Genomic DNA, 17,055 nt, shown 5'->3' on the forward strand with positions numbered 1-17,055 from the left:
ACGGCACCGGCTTGTTTGAAAAGCGTGGGTCCCAGCAAAACTAAACTACTTTTTAAGCACGTCGTCTTTAGCGACGGGAGAAATTGCTGCTTGCAAGCGGGGCTGGGGATTTTCGGAGATTCCTGGTAAAGCCTAGCACAAAATACGCTGGTTTTGGGGGTTTTTTTTTGCGCCAGGTGCTGCTCGCAGGTTTAGGCAGGGGGAACGAGCGCGCTTTCCCACGCCGGCTGTGCCGCCCCGCTCCCCCTTCGCTCGCCCCACATGGAAAGGAATTCCCAAAGCATCGAAGCAAGTCGTTCCCCAAGCAAGCCAGGGGCAGAGCTTTGCGAAAACCCCCAAAGCCCTTCGCTTACTTTCATTATCACTCGTAAAACAAAAGCAGGCACACGATGCGCGTGATTCAGCAAAGCCCGTCCAGCTCCGGCTGCTCGTCCTCCTGCCAGCCAGGGACGGGTCCTGCGCCTTCCGCCCTCCATAATCCCGAAATGGGGAAAGACGGAGGGACTCAGAGCACCGAGCCTGGCTTTTCCTGCAGGAGATTTATTGCTCTCTCACGAATTTACGCAGGCTGTGAAACCTGTTTGAAATGGTGCATTGTACTGGGTGATTCCCTTCATTTTCTGATCGATATCTGGATTATTGCCTTCATTTTCTGAGAGAGAGAGAGGTATGTTCTGATAGAGGTATTTTCTGATGCACTTATTTTCTGAGAGAGATATATATTTTTTTAAATGGTGGGGGAAATGCAGTGAATCTTCTTTCGATGCATTTTCCTGGTTCACCTCACTTGTACCAGACCATCAGATTTTAATCCCCCCCCCTTTTTTTTTTGTTTCCCCCACCCCCCCATTAAGTTTCGATTACGTACAGCTACTCTTAACGATTTTCTCCTGACGAAAGTCTTGAAATAAGGGGCTTTGGGCAGCGCGTCGGTGCGCTTGGCACAAAATGTGCAGCAGCAGCTTAGACGTGGGGAAGCTTCGATTAATCCTGTTTAAACGCAACGCAAAAAGGTTGCAACCTCTGCTCCAAATACTGTCATTAATTAAAACAATTTGGCATTTTTTGTGTGCGAAGGTAGCGTATGTGCTTATAAATAGATGTATAAATGAAGCCAGTTGGGGGGTTAATTTAAAAAAAAAAAAAAAAAGGATTATTTTGACAACGGGGGGAAAAAAAGGGGGGGGGGAGGAACTGCTTTGGGTTTATTTGGTGGGGTTTGGGGTCTGGTTTTTTTTTGACAAACTGCCGTTTTCCAGCACTTTCTGCGCGGGGCAGTTCCCGCCGAGGGCTGCAGGGGGGTTGGTAAGAAGGAAATGGCCCGGCCCGCAGCCGCCCTGCGCCGCCGCCGCCGAGATCCTGCGCGGTCCTGCGCGCTCCTGCGCCCTGCTGCGCGCTGCTGCGCGCTGCCCCGGGAGCGCGGGGCGGGGGGCACCCCCCGGGGGCTGAGCCCCACATCAGCGTCCCCTCCAGCCCCCCCCCCCCCAATATCTTCAGTGTCTTCAACATTGTCACCCTTTTCACCATTTAAAATATTTTTAAATATTGTCAACACTTTCAATAGCGTCGACATTTTAAGTATTTTTTGATACTTTCAACGTTTTCACCATTTCCACCATCTTCAGCGTTTAAAATATTTTTTAGTCTTTTCAACGTCTTCCATATCTTCAACATTTTAAATATTTCATATTTTCAACGTTTTCACCATTTTGATAATTTAAAATATTTTTTAGTATTTTCAACATCTTCAATAGCGTCACATTTTAAGTTTTTAAAATATTTACAATATCTTCAGCATCTCCAACATTTTAAATGTTTTTTGATATTTTCAACGTCTTCACCATTTTAATAGTTCAAAATATTTTTTAGTATTCTCAACATCTTCAATATCGTCAGCATTTTAAATTTTTAAAATATTTTTATTTCTTTTTTTTTTTTTTTTTTTTTTTTTTTTTTTTTTTTTTTTTTTTTCCATTTTAATTTTTAAATATTTTCAATATCTTCAGTATCTTCAACATTTAAAATATTTTTTAATGTTTTCAATATCTTCAACATCTTCAACATTTTACACGCTTTTTAATATTTTCATCATTTTCAACATGTAGCAGGGTTTTTTTTTAATGCTTTCGATATTGTCAACTTTGTCAACATATCTTTAATATTTTCAGTATCTATTTTCCCCATTTTCCCACCGCAGCAGCAGGAAGGAGCCGCCCGCTCCCCGGCGCTGCTGCTGAAATGCGGCCGCATCCCCGGCCGGGCCGGAAAGCACCGAGCCCACCCGGCAGCCGGGATGGGGTGGCAGGGCAGAGTCCGTCCGTGTGTCCTCCCAAAACCTCGCCTGGGCCTGTCCCGGCATCCCGGCTCGCGCCGGGCTGGGTTGAACCTCAACTTCACCATTGTGGCTCTTAAAATAGGAGTAAAATTGGGAAACGGGAGGGCCAGCCGTGCCCGGATGAGCAGCCGGCAGCGCCGCGTGTGTCTCCCACCCTGATGCGGTTCCATTTCGTGCGCGCCGACGGAGAGGGCTCCGCTCGTGAGGAGCTTTTGACTGATTTGCTCGTTAGCAAAGACGCCGCGCGCCCGCCGTGCCAAGGCTTTGCCAGCGACGTTGCTTTAGGGTTCGGCGGTCGTCGGACGCGGGCAGCGCGGCGGGGCGAGGTTTGGTGCTCGCCGGCGCCGGCGCTCTCGCCGGCAGCCTCCTGCGCATCCCCTGCGCCCGACGGAGACACGTTGGTTTCTAGTTCTCGGTCTTTCTCGAGCCCTGGCGCCTTTTCAAAGCCCTGCGAGAGAGGGAGGGGGACGGGGTGTCACCAGCTTGCTTGACACCCTGGTGAGATGAAGTGGATGCTTTCGAGGTAGTTGCCATCCACCCTCCTTACTACGTGTAAATGTTTCCTACGCTTGAGCTTTTTTGCTAGCAGAGTCGAGATGACAGCTCAAGACTCCCCCGGGGTCCAAATTCCCGGCTGGTATCCTGAAATATTGGCTCCTTTCTTGTCCAAGTCTCTTGCCCCCGCGTCCTTCTGGGGCTGCCTGGGAGGTTGGTGCCTCTCTCTCGGTGCCCTGAACAGAATTCCTTTATTAAAAGCGGATGCCCAGAGGGTCACCCGGCGCTGCTGGGTTTTGCGGGGACGGGAGCCGTGGAAATGGAAACGTGGGACGTTTGCTCGGCCCGCCTGAGCTGCGCCGTGGTTGCGCTGGCACGCCGGAGCGATGCTCCGTTGGGAAAGGTGGCGGAGGAGGCTGAGGGCTCGGCACCTGCTTGAGGCGGAGGGTTTGGGTGGCTTGCGGCAGGGGTTCTCTGCTGGCAGCGACGTTATCCTGCGACCATAACGAATAAGGGAGGAAAGAGGCCAGTGAGCCCCATTCCCCAGCTGACAGAAGTGATTTGTGGCTTCCAGCAGCTAAGCGCCGGCGCAGCAGAAGTGCTGAGCAAGCGCTCTTTCGCAGGAGCTGAAGCAAAGGAGGGCTCCAGACCAGCGCTGGCACCGGGGGCTTTGGGGAGGGCGACCTTTCCGGGTGCTTCCCCCCCCCACCCCAACTTCCCCGCCGGCTCTCCTCTGGGCTAAAGGCGGCCCCCCTGCGCTGGGTATCGCCCCGCTCCCCCTTTGGCCGCGAGACGGGGAAGGCGCCAGGGTTTGGGGAGCGGGGCCCAGCGCGGCACACGCCTCCCGGCGATGCTCTATAACGGGCTGTGGTTTGACCCCAAGTGGGAGGGTTTAGCCCGATACGCCGTTTATTTGCATAGCCTTGTCTGAAATGAGTGTTTCAGGCCAGTTTCCCCGGGCTTGGCATCCCAAACGCCCACCAGAGCCGCGTCGCCGCCGGGGCGTTTCAGACAGAGCAGCGGGGAGGCGGCTGCCTGCGCCCCTTATCGCCGCACGCATCGCGGCCGGCGCAGCCGCCGGGCCCGCCAAGGCAGAGGCGTCGGCGGGGCTGGCAGCACCAGGGGTCCCCCACCCTCTGCCCCAAAGTTCCCCCAAAAGGGCCCCGTCCCAGCCGCTCCTGGGAGCGTCGTCGCCTGCTTCCCGAAAGCTCCCGCTGGGATGGGCTGTGAGCCCTTTGGGATGGGGAGCACGTCCCCGTGCTGGGACGGGGCCCGGGAGGGATGTTGGGGGTGCGGGAGGGATGCTGGGGGCACGGGAGGGATGCTGAGGGTGCGGGAGGGATGCTGGGGGGTGCAGGAGGGGTGCCGGGGGTGCAGGAGGGATGCCGAGGGAGTGGGAGGGATGCTGAGAGTGCGGGAGGGATGCTGGGGGTGCAGGAGGGATGCTGGGGGGTGCAGGAGGGATGCTGAGGGCGCGGGAGGGTTGCTGGGGGCGCGGGAGGGTTGCTGGGGGCGCAGGAGGGTTGCTGAGGGAGTGGGAGGGATGCTGGGGGTGCGGGAGGGATGCTGGGAGGTATGGGAGGGATGCTGGGGGCACGGGAGGGATGCTGAGGAGCGGAAGGGATGCTGAGGGTGCGGGAGGGATGCTGGGGGCTGCGGGAGGGATGCTGAGGGGCGGGAGGGATGCTGAGGGAGCGGAAGGGATGCTGAGGGTGCGGGAGGGATGCTGGGGCTGCGGGAGGGATGCTGAGGGTGCGGGAGGGATGCTGAGGGAGCGGAAGGGATGCTGAGGGTGCGGGAGGGATGCTGGGGGTGCGGGAGGGATGCTGGGGGCGCGGGAGGGATGCTGGGAGGTATGGGAGGGATGCTGGGGGCGCAGGAGGGATGCTGAGGGTGCGGAAGGGATGCTGGGGGTGCGGGAGGGATGCTCGGGGGTGCAGAAGGGTTGCTGAGGGTGCGGGAGGGATGCTGGGGGTGCGGGAGGGATGCTGGGGGCGCAGAAGGGATGCTGAGGGTGTGGGAGGGATGCTGAGGGTGCAGAAGGGATGCTGGGGGGTGCGGGAGGGTTGCTGAGGGTGCGGGAGGGATGCTGGGGTGTGGGAGGGTTGCTGGGGGTGCGGGAGGGATGCTGGGGGTACGGGAGGGATGCTGGGAGGGATGCTGAGGGCACGGGAGGGTTGCTGGGGGCGCGGGAGGGATGCTGAGGGTGTGGGAGGGATGCTGAGGGAGCGGAATGGATGCTGAGGGTGCGGGAGGGATGCTGAGGGCACAGGAGGGATGCTGAGGGCGCGGGAGGGATGCTGAGGGCACAGGAGGGATGCTGAGGGCGCGGGAGGGATGCCAGGTGTACAGGAGGGATGCTGGGAATGCGGGAAGGGTTGCCGGGGGTGTGGGAGGGATGCCGCCGAGCACAAAGCCGCGGCTGGATGTCTCGAGGTTTTTGGCACTTCAGGACCTCAGAGGTGCCGCTCGACGGGAGGGTTTCAAAGGTGATTTTGTATTTCCTTGAGCTCGGTGCTGTTCGTGAGGGCTCGCCGGCGCTGCCGCCGTACGGCAGGCGTTTGCTGGGACACAGGGAGACCCGAGCGCCCGCTTGGCAGGGAGCCCGTGCCGGCAGACGGCAAGGCGCGCCTGGTGCGTGCCGCTACGCGGACCGACTCTGCCGATTTGTGCTCTGAAAGCGTATTTTCACTGCCTGCGTGCTAGAGATGTTTGAGCGATCTCAGAATGACTCAGAAAAGAGGGAATAGGCTTGCTAAAAGAAACCACCGGGCTGTACAGCCAGGGCAGGGCGCTCGCCGGCGGCACCCCACGGGTCGAGGGCCAGCCGGCAGCGGGCACGGCACGGGCTGCGGCCCTGGCCGGCGGGTCCCTCCGGTTGCCTCGCCGGGATCGGGCAACGCCTTCTCACCCTCTTTTTTTTTTCAGAAAGCAAAGAATTCAGTGCTTACAAACAAATACAAGCATTGCAAACAAAGACACGCATTGCCAACAAATACAAGCACTGCAAATAAATACAATATTGCAAACAAATGCAAGCCTTGCAAACAAATACATGCATTGCAAATAGATATAAGCATTGCAAATAAATACAATATTGCAAGCAAGTGCAAGCCTTGCAAACAAATACATGCATTGCAAATAAATATAAGCATTGCAAACAAATGCAGGGATTGGAAACAAATACAAGCACACTTGTATTTGACGTGTACCATCACGGTGTCGAGCGAACGAGCAAAGCATCACGGCTGGCAGCAGCCAAAAACCCAGCTTTGGGTTGGTTTTTTGGGCTTGGTTGTTGTGGTTTTTTAAGCTCTGCCTGGCTTTTGGGGCTGGAATGTAAGGAAATGGATGCGGCTGCCTTATCTTACGCATGCCCGGGAGTTAATTCCTTGCTCCTCCTGATGGCCCCTATTTGTTCTGTCTGGGGAGGGATGCGATGGGGAGATAGTAAAAAGCCTTTCTAAATTTAAGCCGGGCCTGAGGAGGAGCTTTGGCGGCGGCTCCCATGTGGGGCTCGGCGTGGGTAACATGTGAGGCTGCCACGCTCGGCGAGCCTCGCTTAAATGTCAGGGACCTCACAAACACCGCGAGCGCCTTCTCTCACCATCCCCAAAGGTTTTTTAAAATATATATTTTTATGTAAATACATTCTTGTCAAACCACAAGCTGTTTCTCAGTTTTGTTTTCAGCGAGCTTTGATGAAAAGATTGGCATCTCCTGGCTCAGGCGGCGGCGAGAGGCTGAGCCGGGCGATGTGCCGGGGATGCCGGGAGCGCCCAGGCGGGATGCAGCCCAAAAGGGAATCAATGCTCCCGGTCATCCTGCCGGAGCAGGGATGGGATTTCCCACGGGAAATGCTGGGGGATGGGATTTCCCCCTCCTTGCTGGGGGCCAGGGCACAGAAAACTCCCATTTTCTGCTCTCCAGGCTTAGGTTTCACCCAGCACACGGCAGTGGCCAGCCCCAAAAATTCCTCCTGGGGCTCGTTTATTAATTTATTTTTTTGTTTCAGATTAATTCTCAGGGAGGCTGTAATTGCCAAACCCGCCTGAAAGTCCCCGTATGATTTTCCAGGTGGGTTTCATTTTCAAGCCAGCCGTTACCATTTTCCCGGCGTCGGGTAAAACCCATCTCTTGCCCAGGTAGGAGACGATCCCCGCCTCGAACAGACCGAGCATCATTTTAAAAATTGCGATGGAGCAAAACCAGACCAACCACAAATTCATTTTTTCCCCCATCTTCTTTCGTCTGGCTGCCCAAAGGATGCTCGAACGGCAGCAAAACCGGGTGCGTTTGCAGAGGGGGAAGCCTGCAGCCCACGGCTGCCTAGAAATGCTCTTAAATTCGCGGCTGAAATTGTCCAATATTCTGGTTTCTTCACGTGCGGTGAAATGGTGTAGTAAAAGCCTGGTGCGTAGCCCAATTTCAGGGCACTCTCTGTGTTTCACTCTTTCCACATGAGTCAAACTAAAATGATTTTTTTCTCAATCTTACAAGTGGGGTTAATGCTCCCCTTCGCCGAGCGGCAAATATTACTGCGACCGACGGAGTGTTTAATCACGCCGCAGAGAAATGGATGAGTCAAAATCTGAAGTTATCGAACCCTACCTATTTTAGCTGCTTTTTGACTCCGGTTTTAAAATGATGACGGAGGGGGGGGGGGGGGGCGTTTGACTTGAAGAGCAGCGGGACGAAAATAGTGAAGTGGAAATTCACCTTCAGCTTGACATCCCAGCCCTCCGCGGGCGAGATTTTAAATCAAATATCTTGATAAGTGATTCTTTGCCTGGCTGATGCTATTTCAGCTCGGCAGCCCGGCTCCATCCTCTGCCCGGGGAGGGGTGGGGAAGGTGAAGGCGTGGGGAGGGGGCAGCGGGCGCGGGGGATGACTGGGGTGCAGGGTGGGTTTTTTGGGGTGCTTTTGGTCATTATTTCTCGGCGCTAAATAGAGGAAGAATGAGTTTCAAACGAAGCGTGTTTTGTTTTGTCACAGGAAGTGGAGAGAGCATTGGGAGAGCCCTGAGAGATTGACTTTTTAAAATATATATATATATATATATTCTGGCCAAAAAAATACGATGTATTTGTGGCCGGCGTAAATAGGGGGTAAATTTGGATGGGGGGGGGGGGGGAGCGGGGCGGCGGGACCCCCCCTCCCCAAGCATCTCGGGGGGCAGAGGCTCGGGGCTGCGGTGGTCCGGCGGAGGAAGGCAGCCCTTCCTGGGGGGGGTAGCCGGCCGCCGTGCCCCGCGCCGGGGAGGCCGAAATTGTGGCCAGCTCGCGGCGAGGGGCGAGCGCCCCTTCGGCGCCTCCGCTTTGGGAAACCGTTTGAGCTTTTTTTCGGGCAGGGCTTGGGCTCCGGGCGCTGACGGCAGCGGCAGCCTCAGGAAAAGGAGCTGGGTTTCACAATGTCTCATTCCTCCCCCAGCCGGGCTGCCCCGCCGGGCGTGCTAATTCTTTGAAAAACCCCAAAATTGGTTATTTCAAAGCCGGGGGTTCGCCGGGGATGCAAGCGCATCGCTTCCCTCGCCGGCAGCCCGGGAGAGCATCGCGCTGCCCCGGCCAGAAACGCTGCCGAACCGGGAGGGGGACGGCTGCGAGCCTTTCCTTTCAGTTTAACCACCCCCCCAAAAAATGCCAAATTTAAGGCCCCCTGGTCCACGAGGGCTGGCAGCGGCCAAAATCGGCTCCCACGCTCCAGCTTTGCTCTCTGAGTCCGTCGGGCACTTGGATGACTTTCATTTTATTTTTTAAAAATGCCATCATCCTGCGGTATTAATTTGCTTTTTTGGTTTCGCTATTAATATCAAATAGGTGCTAGATTGGTGGCGTTTGTTTTCGGTGGTAAATAACAGCTCAACTGATTTAATCCACGGCGCGCTTAGAAAAGGAGGGCTCGGCCGGGATGGCTGGGATGGCTTCGTGCCGATGGCTGGGAAAATACGGCGGAAAACGCTGGTTGGGATCGGGAAAAATCCAACGGGTTGCGTAGGGATGGGTTTGGCTTCTCCCGGGATGGGGAAATGCAAATAATTCAAATTAAAGTGAGGATGCTAAGGCAGGGCAGGGAGGTGGGCTGGGGCTGGCTCGGCGCTGCCCATTGCTGCCCTGGGGCTCGTCCCTGCCTTTGGGACAAAAATTCGGCCAAACGAACATTTTGGGGTTAAATCTGCCCTTTTTCTCGTTGTGCTGTGGCTTTTCTCTGCTTGTATTCGAGGCTGTACCGTCGCTGAAAGGTTGCAAACAGTTTTGGGAACAAGATGTCTGCCTAAAGCATGACAGAATTGGCCACAAATTGCAGATGAGACTGATAACAAAAGCCAACAACATAAAATATGTAGAAAAACAACACGTTAAAGGCTACAAGACCACTGAAGGGCTTTTTTGTGTGTTTTTTTAACCAGTTCTCTCGCAATGGAAGTGAAAACACATGAAAAGAGAAATGCTTTTTTTTTTTCTTCTTCTTCTTCCCCCCCCCCCCCCCCCCCCCCCCCCCCCCCTCTCTTAAATCAGATGCTCCCTCACCAAACCGTGGCTGAACCCAGCGGCCAGGCTGCTGCCGGGCAGGGCAGCGCTGCCCGCATCTCCCAGGGCAGGCAGGCAGGCAGCCCCTGCCTGCACCTGCCCCCTGGGCAGCTGCACCGGCCCCCACGCCAGCCCGCTGCCTTTTAAATCTTCCTTTTTGCAGCCAACGAGGGCAGTTGAATGGTTGTTGGGTTTTGGTTTTTTGGGTTGTTTTCTTTCTTTTTTTTTTTTAACCTTAAACATATTTCACATGAAGCACGCCGGTAACTCAGGTGTTTTTTTTCTCAAAGCAAAGGGGAAAACAGCCTGCAGCTACCTGCTGAGGGAGGGGGGGAAATTCTTTGTTTGAATAAATCAGGCTTAGCTCAGAAATTAGGATGAGGTTTTTGTTTTTGTTCTACTTATTTAATCTTTGTTTTTATAAATAAATACAAATAACTCAAACTGAAACTCGATGGCTTTGGTGATAATAAAAGAGCAGCCCTGGGGAAATTTTCTTCATTAACATGTTCTTTCACAGCCCACACTCGGGGTTTCGGTAGGAAAACTGCTTAACCTTTTCAGCAGCAGAAGCAAACGCTTTTTGAAGTCCAGGCACGCTAAAACACAGGGTTCACATCGCGAAGCTGGTTGCGCATCGCCGGGCTTTGCCTTTATTTCAGGGGCCACGAGCAGAGAAGAAATCATCTCATCCCCCCGCAGCACGGGGTCCCCCTGCCCTTTCTCCCCTCGGTTCCCCCCTTTTCCCCGTGCCAGGAGGGAAAACGTAAAAAAAGCCAAGCAAATATTAAAAAAAAACCCCAACTGCTTCTTTTTTTGTTGTTGTTTTTTTGGTTTTGCGGGGCAGCTCTGTGCTCTACCAGCTCTCTTACAACATACTAGTTTTTAGTATTTGCAGCTCACTTCCTGTATGAGGTTAGTTTGTTTATCATAAAAAACCTATTTTTAAACCCATTTCTGCCAATAAGTAATTTGAATGTTAATGTCAGGCGCTCGTGGCTGTTCCCCCCCCTCCCCGGCTAACGGGAGGGCTCTGCCACCGCTGCCAGCCCCGGGAGGGATGGCTGCTGGGATGCTGTGCCACCAGCCCACGGTGAGGTCTGGGGGCCCCGGCACCCCCATGTCCCCTGCCCCATTTCTCCTCCTCCGATGCTCAGGGAGTTTATTTGTGTGTTTCAGAAAAAAGAAAAGGATTTCAGAAAATCCTCTGTTTCTTTAACATAGGGGCCGCGCACAGCCGTCCCGTGGTGTCAGCGGTGGCGTGGGGACGCGCCGGGATGCGGTGAGGCAGAGCTGCGGCTCTCATTGCCCTTTCCCTTTGCTCTTGCTCCTATGCTCTTCGCATCCTTCCTTGCATGCCATCCTCCAGCCTGCGCCATTAGAGATGCCAATTAGAGCCAATTAGCGCCGGAGCAGCGTGCCGGCGCGGGCAGCGGAAGGGATGCTCGGGGAAGCCGTGGTTTGCTGCCGCGTGCGTTCCCCTCCCTTAGGGAACGGCTATCGTGCCATCTTCCAACTTTATTTCCCCTAATTAATATCCAAGATAATTATGTCTTTGTCAAAAAACTTTTCCCTTGGCGCATGATGTCCATAATCACGCTGAGATGAAGCATGTTTTAATTAACAGCCCATGAGGCTGGGAAGCGAAGGCTCCCTGCGTGCCCTCATGGGAAATTTAACAGACGAGCCTGTCAAAAGGCCAGTGAGGAGAAATTCATCAAATCGGGGAAGAAAAGGCCCCGTATCCCCACGAGGGTCCCTGCCAGCCCTGGCCCCAACGAGCCACGCGGTGCCGAGCAAGCCGTTGCTGCAACATCCAAGGTCTTCTTGGCTCCATAGGACCAGCCTTTGTGGGTACGGTGGTGTCGCAAACAGGAATAACCCCGTAGTCTAACTTTATAGGGTAGCTTAAGCATTGCAGGTCTTAATTTTTAAAACTCCCCAGAAAAGACCCAGAATAGGTTTGGGATGCTCAGGAAGGGCAGCGGAGGGTGGGTAGTAGCTTGCAGGCACCTTGCAGAGCCCTTGCTGGTGGGCAGCGGGAAGGTCCCCTTGGTCTTACCATCCTTGGGCTTGTCTTACACCATATAAATATATACCCAGCCCCATTATAGCATCTATAATGCCCCCTTATTGCTTCTAGGGACCTCCCTGGCCACACGCCGGGGCAGCCTGAGCAACCCTGCCTGCAGCCAGCCGTCTCCCATCCCGTCTATGCTGGGTTTGACCAGAGGAGAGGTCGACCATCCTAGAACCTGCCAGAAACACAAGAAAACCCGCTGGAAACAGTGAGCTTTGTTGCAATATGAAAATCAAATGCAAAGCTCGGTGGGTATTTTTAGCTGTTTAGGGCTGAACAGGTGTTTGAAAGGTCAGATGCGAGTCACTGGAAAAAAAAAAATGAGAGCGAGAGAGAGAGAGAGCCTGGCAGCATGGCGTTGTTGCTCCCGTGGCACTGGATGGCCGTGGCGAGGCAACCGTTGGCCATTCGGCTCTGCCGAAGTCGCGACGTTCAGCCCACGTCCGATGGGTGCCGTGGCTTGTGTGCGCCCCTCAAGCCCCCCCGGCGAGTGCAACACGCAACGTTAGCACCCAACCGGGGATCTCACCGTTGGCTTTGGTTGCTCGTCGTTCCGGAGGCAGGCAGGGGTTAAGGGATGTGGGAACGTCCTGGGTTGGTTTGGAGCTGGTCTGGCCGGGCTGAGGTCTTGTGTGTCCTCAACAGCGGGTGCACAAGGCAGTCATGAGTGTTTGGGGAGGGGGCAAGTGTAGAAAGGCTTCCTTCCGATGGACACGGGGCTCTGTGGCGGTGAGGCTTTCAGATGGCTTTTTCCATGAGCAAATTTTTTTTTTTTTTCCCCTTTTCAAGGAATAAAGGAAGTTTGTCATCCTTAAAAAAAAATTGCATCTGGTTTTAATTAGTTACTAAAGCAAAAATTTAAGACCACAGAAAGAAAGGGCCTGGCTCTTGGGGAGGACCCAGATGTGTCTTCGGTGGACCTGGGCCGTGACCACCTTCGACTTGGCCATGGCCAACCTGGACCCTGGCCAACCTGAACCTGGCCATGACCAACCTAGGCCCTGGCCACCTTCGACTTGGCCATGACCACCTTTGATCTTGGCCATGGCTGCCAACCTGGGCCAAGACCACCTTCAATCTTGGCCACCGCCAACCTGGGCCATGACCACCTTTGACTTGGCCATGGCCAACCTAGACCTGGCGATGGCGAAGCACGTGTCCAGAGGCGAGATCCCACTAGCGCTTTGCACCGCTGCACGTTGCTGGCGGGGCAGCGTTTCTCTTCCCTGTTGTCTCACCAAGGTCACCGGGTTCAGGCAGGCGATGAGCTCCTTCCAACGTGAGTCACGGCAAAGATAAACGGAGAGCACGAGGCATGACAACTCGCCTGCACAGGCCAGTGGGCTCCCAAATGCCAACGGGACCAAAAAGCCATGGGCAGAGCAGGGCCGGCAGCTGCCAGAGCCTCGGCTGGGCAATAAAGCCTTTTTTCTGAGTTACAGAAGCCCCCAAAATAGCACCTGAAACCAATAAACTTCCCTTTCAGGAACTTCTGTAATTTGAAACACACACAAGAACAAAAAAAAAAAAAAAAAAAATCCAGAATTTTTTTCAAGTTGTTTGTCAAGTGGGACTTTTGGGTTTGTTTTTAAATACATTTTCAGCTGGTGGGTGCTGGGGCGCGGGAGCACTTGGCGCGGCGGCACCCGGTGCGGGCTGCGGCTTCCTGGAGACTTCTCCATCTGCTTTTCCCCCAGTTTCTTCCTGCCTTTCAGCCTTTCCAGCTGACGCACGGTCCCACCGTGTTGCGTCACACAACCCAAACCCCGGCCACCCAGCTGATATTTCGGAAGAAAGCGGCTAAAAATATCCACACACCCCCCTCGCCACTCCCCGCATGGGCCAGCAGCTCGTCGCCTTTGAGGATAAGAAAAAAAAAAAAAAAAAATCAAGCGCTGAGCCCGCAACCACGCTTAACAGCTTGGTTAGTGACCGCGGCATCGCCGCAGGCCTTCAAAATGGGAATTAAATGGGATGCCAGGCAGGAAGGGGGAAAAGCAGCATCAGCCCAGGGATGCGGGCACGCAGGTGTGATCACCTCCGAAAACACTGGATGCTTCTGCAGGTCCCACCTTCCCCCTGCCGCCCCGTTTTGGCATGCGATGCTCTCCCTCCCTCTTGTATCGATCCTCGTATTTTACTATTAGCCTTTAAAAGAATTTATTGGGCTCTTTCAAAAGCAGCACGCACGCTCTGGGCCAAGGGGAGCACCCCAAGCGCCTCGCCTGGCCCGTCCCACACTCATTCCTACCACCCACCCCCCCGGCTTAATTTGGGGACCTCTGCCATCACCTCCGATCTGCTCCTTTTATGCCAAAAGCTGTATTGGAGCAATCTCACCCGAATATTGTTCCAAACCGCGGCTGATGCTATCACTTACCTGCTATTACCTGCAGTGAAATGAGAGCAAGAGGAGTCAGTGGAAGGGGTAGGCAGGGCTGGAAGCATCCCCTGCTCCCCAGGGTACCTGGCCATCAGACAAGGGGTGCAGAAATGGGATGGATTCTTTACGAGCAGCTTTTGATTCAACTTTAAAATAATAAAGTAAAAACCAATGAGATAAAGTAAAAAATGAGATAAAGTAAAAAATAATGAGATAAAATACCGTAAAAAGTAATGAGATAAAATACAGTAAAAAGTAATGAGATAAAATACAGTAAAAAATAAAGTAAAAATAATACAACAAAAATAATAAAGTAACAAAATAATACACAAATAATAAAATAAATCCCCATGCTTCCCCAAACTTCTTCAATACCTATGAAAAGCAACTGGGGAGAGGGAATGCCCCAAGGGTGCAGGAAGGTGCCCCAGCAGTTGGGTTTGAGCTCATTGATGCAGCCCATGTCTGCAGAACCCCATAAATGTGGGGAAAAGAAAAAAAAAAAAAAAACCAAAAACAAAAAACCCCAACCAAACCCCAAAGCACTCCCAGCTGGGGCAGCAGAGGTGCTGCTTTGGGTTTGGGAACACTTGAGGCAACATCGTACAAACCAGCTTCGTTTAACAGACGCATTTTAGTGTCCCGGGAACTGCAGAGCACCTCGGAGCAGAGGGAAATGCCGGGTACGCGCCTGCATCCTGGATCTGGGGGAGAACGGGTGATAAAACAGGGAGAACTGGTGATAAAGCAGCGAAGGTCCCCTCCCCAGCCCTTCCTCAGGTGACCCTCAAGCCCCCAAAGAAAACAGCACTCGAGACAAATAGTTGAAAGTTTTTATTCATATAAAACTCATATTAAGAACATAAAAGATTGCATCTTAAAAAAAAAAAAAAAAAGATCTGCAATTATTTACAGCAGTATTGCACAAGTAAAGTGGCAATTACCCTGTCCAAAATTCATCAGTGCAAAACACAAGTAAGCCAGGGAAATTGCAGTAAAAATGCTACATACGCTGGGTCCTGTGAAACGAGTTAGTGATTCATCAGCACACCCGTGTGCGCCGGGGCAGTACCTGTGTTAAAGCTGGTCCAGGGAAAAGTGGCCGAGATGGAGGAAAAAGTGGCTTTAAAAGGAAGGTGGCAAAAAACACAGGGATGTAGAAGCCAAATTCCCACTGAATTTCACTAATGCTGAAGTCTTTGATGTGCCTAAATCACTACTGGAAAGTGGGACTTAGGCACTTTGAGAAAAAAAAAAAAAAAAAAAAGAATAAATCTCGTGATCCAAACCATGTTGGCTACACTGCCAGGAGAAGACAGTGCTTTGGAAGGTGATCCATGGCAGGGGCAGGGAGGAGAGAAGGGGGAAACAAAATCTTTACAGGAACTTAAATAAGCAGAAAATAAATATACATTTCTACAAGTTACAGCATTATGGAACAGTAGAGTGCATTAATTACACAAGGGAAAAAAAAAAAGAATCTACAGTATTTACCAAGTTCAACTCTAAAGAAGTTTAGGAAAAAAAAGTGATTTTTTTTTCTTTTTTTTTTTTTTACTTATTTATAAGCTGTACAAAACTTACATGAGAGAAAGGAAAGGAAATACATTGCACACAGATATTTGGCTCAGATGATGAAAATAATATACTGCCCTACTCTAATAAATATTCAGGTATTTACAGTTACGGAAAAGAGGAGAAGCATTAACGCATCGTGTGAGATCGCCCGGGAATAAATCTGGTTTCCCCACAACCAAGGAAAACTCTTTATCACATGCTTTTGGTAGAAGAGAGACCACAGGTTACGCTTAAAATGACCCAGAGCAGTCAGCCAACGCGGCTAAAACGAGCATAATCGCTATTTAAAAACATCGATCTTCTCTTTAGAGACTTTTGGGGTTCTTTTCCCTAAACCTCACAACTCTACGGGGGTGAAACCTGTTTTTTGGGGGGCTAATCTTCCTATGCCTACCTTTTGGCCGGGAACACCTCCTGTGGAGAAGTCCCGGGCAGACAGTTCCAATACCTTGATTTTTTTTTTTTCCCCCCCTTAAAAGGAATATAATTTTTGTCTCCGTCGTTGGCTGGGGCAGCCCGGCGGGGAGGACGGGATAAAGTGCTCGGCGTTTCTTTGGTGTACTCCAAGGGACACATTCTGGGCGGCGCGGTGCCGGGATGCTCTCAGGCTGCGAGACCCGAAAGCGCCATTTCATCCACCAACAACGGATGAAACTCAACTGGGGAAAAGAAAAAGCTCATTTGGTTTTCCCCCTCTGCTGCCAAATTTTAGTGGGTTTGTTTTTTTTTTTTCTCCTTTTATCAACAGCCACGCAATTCCACGTAGGTTCCCATGGGAAACCCGCGGCGGCAGCCTCCCTGCTGGGGTTTTCCATATAAACCCCTACAGAAAAAAAAAAAGCGATGGCTCGAGCGCGGCTGGGGCAGCACAGCTACGGTGAGCCAAAACCAAGGGGACGAGGAGCAGGAACCTGCCCCGGCCAAGCTCACCAGATATTTTAACCGCTCGTTCTCCACCAGTGCAAAGGTTTCCTCCGCACCCTCTCCAAAACACCCTTTCCAAAACATCCCCTGCTCCTGCAGCTGAGGCCAACTCCTGCAACCGATGCTCGTCTTGCAGGTCCAAAAAGAGATAATAAAAAAATTTAAAATAAAAAAATAATAATTTAAAACAAAAAAATCGCTCGGTAATCCTCCAGAGGAGTGCAATCGGAGGCACGCAGCCCCGCACCCGCCACCACGGCTCTTCGCCTACCCGACAGGCACAGGCAGCCAGTGCACAGAGGTCAGATTGTACAGTTTGTCCATCATTAAAAACACTAATAATCATACATGGCACTCAACAGCTTCTCCCTGCAGGCGTATCGCAGGAAAAACCGCTATCGTGGGCTTGGGTTTGGGGTTTTTTTTTTTTTCTTTCTTTTTTTTTTTTTTTCCTATGGTGCTGGTGAAACCAGAAATAAAACCGTGGCGTTTGGAAGTGGGTTTGAGGACCACCTGCACCAGCCAGAGGCAAAGGGCAGCTCCGGCGGCAGAGAGGGGGTACGTTTGTGCATAGATACGGGGGTGGCCGGAGCTGCCGCCCTCCCGAAAGCGCCCACCGTGCAACAGCCGCTCGCCCGCCAGATGAACCGGAGACAACGGGGCCGGGACCCCCCGAGGCGATAGACCTGCTTCTTCCGACAAGCCTTCGGGGCTCCTCCGGCAAGGCCGCTG

The sequence above is a fragment of the Gymnogyps californianus genome, chromosome 3, assembly GCF_018139145.2.
Source record: "Gymnogyps californianus isolate 813 chromosome 3, ASM1813914v2, whole genome shotgun sequence".
Taxonomy (NCBI): domain Eukaryota; kingdom Metazoa; phylum Chordata; class Aves; order Accipitriformes; family Cathartidae; genus Gymnogyps; species Gymnogyps californianus.